General features: G+C 37.2%; 1 protein-coding gene across 2 annotated transcripts in view; it reads left to right on the top strand.

Moving 5' to 3' along the window:
* LOC117116327 overlaps nucleotides 1–5,153 on the top strand; it is a 13,319-nt gene that overhangs the window by 463 nt on the left and 7,703 nt on the right. The gene's annotated exons all lie outside the window — the stretch shown is intronic.

The following is a 5,153-nucleotide window of genomic DNA, read 5'->3' on the forward strand; positions in this document are numbered from 1 at the left end:
AGATCTCCCTGGACAGACAGTATATTTCTAATTCATCTTACATTTTTCTATAGCCTAGTCCTACTGTTTTTCCGACAATTTGCACCTAACACATTCTCATCTGAGTTTTCAAGAAAACCTGCAATGATCATGCCATCCTGCTAATCTCAATCGGCAACAAGCTAACCACCACCACTAATATTATCTGCTGTTCTGCTGTTATGTAAAACTGTATTCACAACATTCTTGTTATGACAAACCATGCTCTCTGGACAATTATCATTACCATTCATAATTTGCGGTTTCCTAATGTCCTTATATAATCGTTTTTATTTAAAATGTGCCTCTTGAATTTAATAAGTTCTCATAAGAACCCCTCGATTTTCATCTATTTCCATAAGCGCCCCCTCAATTTCCACTCTGTTTTGATAAGTGCCCCATTCGAATAAGCGCCCCATTTGAATAAGCACCCCTCAAAAATTGCAAAAAATATTTTTATATTGAGTATGGTTTAAATAACTTGATTAGAAATTGAACTGGGAAAATATTGCCATATTGCTTTCCTAAATAAATGTTACAAAAGGTATTGGTCCAAAATGTAGTTTTTTTTCCCTAAAATTTTAGGCCTAGGTCCTACATAACCCGTTATTCCTAATGTATATATTGTATCTGCCTCTGACCTAAGCTAATTGCTTAATTACGGTATACTATATTTCTAAGCAGCGCATAGCATAAACTTGCTTAGACATTTTTTTAAGGCTTCAGTGTGAAACTTATTTAAAAGTAGCGCATACATTGTAAGTTCTTAGACGTAAAATTTTGTTTTTCACATGACTCTTTATGTACAATTTTGATTTTAATCCCTTTCCATTGCTTGATTTTAAGTTAATTTTATTATGTATCTTTTTGTGTATTCTTATGGACGCATTTTGGATGATGACCACACATACACACACTCATATACATAGGCCTACATATATGGACAATACCTGTCTCTTATACACATCTAGATGTGTATAAGAGACAGCTTAAAAGGCTATGGCCTTAACGGCTCCAACAAGACATGTTTCGGCAGTCTACTACCATCGTCAGTTATCATTAGTATAGGGAAGTAAAAAATTCAATGTTTTGCATGCTAAAAAATTGTGTAATGAACTGTAACAAAACTACAAAACAAAATATAAATAATGATGAGGTAAAAGCAGAGAATCTATGCCACAAAGGACAGAATGGAATGAATTTAAAATGACAAAGATAAATTAACATGAAGAAGCTGTTTGTTCATATACATATATATATACCCATATATATATGGTTGATGAGTGTACAGCATTTTCCTAACATTACTGATTCCTACATAGATTCCTAACCCAACCTAACGATAGACCATACCAAGTCTGATGTTAATCTAATATCACCCATGATATATATTGCTTACTGTATGCCCTGGAATCATGAGAAAACACAATTTAACAGTACAAGATCTTACACTTAATCTCTATTTCTATGTAAGCGCCAATACATGAAGCCTCGCAAAAAGAAAAAAAAAACAAAACAAAACATATCAACTTCTCTACTCTATGCTTAGCCATATAGAACATCTTAGAATATTAATACGCAGCACTAGAAGATTAGCAATTCCCCCATTGAATGGTTGATTCATTTGAAAATCTAAACGAAAATCGAGTCTGTGGGCCTAGAAAGAGCAGGTGTACAGTATTCCAGGGCCATCGCCATCGGGCCCCTCCCCAGGATTTATCCTAGCCTGGGACGACAAAACCATACCATACATAAGATGAACATACTGTACAGTATGTAAGTTAAGAATAGAAAATAAAAAGCAGAAGATATCTGTGGACATTCTTTAGAAAGACAGTAAAATGGAAGTTAGCACATCGGCCTTTTCTGTTCCCCAATTTCCATACTAACCCAAAGAGCTTAACCTAGCTTCCTATTAAATAATAAAGTCAACTACTAAGGTGATGTATGCAAAAATAGGCTTCAGATTGAACTTAAGCCATCACATACATTTTGATTGGTTGCTCAATTTCAATTTTTCCACCAAATGCTTTTCCCTAAAAAAAAATCTATGCGGACCGATTAGTAAGCACTCACTGTGCTGTAATTGGTCGAGTACCAAACTCGTATATGTAGCACTGTAGCAGGCGTAGGCAGAATGATTTAGGCTAAGCCAAAACTAGTCCTGGCCAGACCAATATTATCCAAGGAGGACCAATTTTGGTGTAACAGGCCTAATGCACTTTCGCCCCTAACTTTTAATTTTTTTTCTTCAATGTTTTTCTCATAGTCACAACACAAAATTATAAAACATTTTTACATGATTCAACCACTCACAAAGTACATTTTTCAACGCAAAAAATATACCTTTATAAATACAGGTTGTTAGGGCTTACAGCATTTCCATGCTTCCTAGCACAACGAGTCTACTTTGCTGCTTTGCAATCAAGTAAGAAATTGCCAGAATGTCCGAGTCAATTCTTAAATTTTGAAACAAAGCCAGTCTTGTTTGAATCTGGGGCGAATTGCTATAAGCGGTCTTTAGACGGTCTTAATGGTTTGCCGGCTATAATTGTGACGTCACTACTGGTCTATGATTATAGACCATTGCTATACCACGGTCTAACCAGTTAGCCGTCTTAAATTTTAAAGCCTACTCGGAGGAGGCTTATAACGGTCTTAAATCATTTTCATCATGGTGTTCTGCTGATTAATTCAATAGTGCAATGGCAAGACCTAGGCCTAGATCGTCAAAGTCGGAGAATCGAACGGCGAATATTCCGCACACTTCTTAGCGTCTGTGAAAATAGGTCTACGTTTATTTACGTTCATTTCGATATATTTGCGTGCGTCGAGCATGCTTGACATCGCCCTCAATCTTACGTAACCTGCAGGGAGTGCTTGTTTGCATTTCAATACTCAAAGCAGTCTTTAGGGAAGACTGTTTTATAGCAATGGTCTTCGAGGAATAACTTTAGTAAGACTGTCTAAGTGATTAAAGCCGGTTTTATTCGAGAAGTTAAAACTACCAGTTAAGACCGTTTTATAGCAATCCGCCCCTGAATTTTCCCATGAAACATCCTTCAACAAAATGTGGCATCATTACATGTTACCATCTTTTTGAGCTTTCTTGTCGTAATCAAGGTTAATCGAACCAATGTTTAGCATTCAGAGGTGTTGTGGGAGGTCCCCCCCCCCCCACACCCCCTGTTGGGGAGAAAAACCATAATTATTCTGGGAGAAAAAAAAAATTATATGCCATTTTCTACATATTAGTAGACACTAAAATGATTAAATAAGTCTTTGAAACCCCTAAATTTTGGCTTCGCCCCTGGACCAGGCTTTCGGAACATTTTAAGCGATGCTTGCCACGCCCACTTTGCTGTCTTTGGGGAAATCTGCCTCCTCATCGGGGCTACCACCTGTCTCTTATACACATCTAGATGTGTATAAGAGACAGGGATTAGGCCTAGGCCCTATTTGTATATCTGTGTACGCATTGGATCATTACTGATTTTGTAAAATTAATTATTGTACATGTGAATTTCATAATCAAACAACAACACCATACAATATAACACATTTAACTGAAATGACATACGAACGCAAATAAGTAAGTTTCCATACAATCAAAAAACTTCGCGCTGTAAACTCAAACATTCTTGCAATTTCTTACTTATTGCAAAATGGCAGCCGCTCGTCCTAATGCTACTGAGCACAGATTCGCTGTACTTACTTGCGGGCTTATTTGTTGAAAAAGGTACTTTGTGAGTGGTTGAACTATGTGTTACTTATATGTTGTGACTGTGAGAAGAACACTGAGGTAAAAAAATTAAGACTTAAAAGTTAGGTGTGAAAGTGGATTAGCGCCAGAAAATTTATGATTGTGGCACCTCTAGATGGCACTCCTAGACTCTAGTCGAATTTTCTTAATTTCTAAAGAATTTTGACAAATTTTGGTGTTGCCCGGGCCCTATGGTTCAGGACGGGTCAACGGGGGGAACTACATTGTCTGTAGTAAAATATTTCAATTGCGCGGTTGATCACTGGCCAGGCTAGGCCATGGGCCAGTTCTCAAATTTGAGCTTAAAATCGCTAGGAAAATAGATACGCAGAATCGTAACAATAAGCATCTAGGCTAAGGCTACAATAGCAGACTTCTCAAGTACTAGGCTTACAGAACTTCCGTAGTTACAAATTTTGCCTAATTATGGACGTAGTACGGAAATATAGACAAAAATACTAGTGAAATTTATCATGGCCTAGGCTACCAATAAATATAGGCCTAGGTCTAAAGTCCAAAACAAATTACTCATCAGACATTGTCCCTAGACAGGGGCTGATCAAGAGATGTCTAAGGTGGGGGGGGGGGTGAAAGTGGGGTCCGATCAAGACAACACTACATTACCTTAGGGGTTCTGGAGGAGGGGAATTTCCCCGCTAGAATTGTTTCCTAGATGCCTGAAAACCTGAGGCGTTTTGGCCTATAAATATTTAATTCTTTTTCTTTCTTTTTTCTTTTTTTTTTATTACTTTCCAAAAGAGGGAACCATGGCCGACCCGGCCCACCACCCTAAATCCGTTCCTGCTAGACAGACAACTTGTATTCGTCAGATTACTTATTAATGAATAATATAAAAATAATTAAGAAAAGTGGCCCGTAATCTTCATCGGTTTGTTTGAAATTTGGGAATCATGCTGGATAATGATCTTAAAACATGTTATATTTTCATTGCGGATTTTTTGGGCTCAGTACGGACTCTAAACGTATGTATTTTCTTTTAGTTTTAAGGCGTATGCGGATTTTATAAGTCCGCAATGACGATATAACGTGTTTTAAATGGAATAGCAACACTGAATCTATTGTCACCAAGTCTAATAACAAATTATTTTCTTTTATAGGCATTAAAAAGATCAGGCCTTTCAGCTGATGAATTAGTCTCAGTTTATAAAAGCTATATTCAACCAATACTTGAGTACGGTGCACATCCTCTTTGGCATCCGGGGCTAACCAGGGTACAAACTCAAATTTCGAAAGAATCCAAAAGTGTCTAAATGTATACTGGGAAATGTTTTTAACTCGTATGAATCCTCCTCCTTGGTCGTACTGGGACTTTTGCTACAAATTCATCATAAGGGCCACCAAGTCCAGGGGC

The sequence above is a fragment of the Anneissia japonica genome, unplaced genomic scaffold (genome assembly GCF_011630105.1).
Source record: "Anneissia japonica isolate Jap-2015-1 unplaced genomic scaffold, ASM1163010v1 scaffold287803_len37860_cov103, whole genome shotgun sequence".
Classification (NCBI taxonomy): Eukaryota; Metazoa; Echinodermata; class Crinoidea; order Comatulida; family Comatulidae; genus Anneissia; species Anneissia japonica.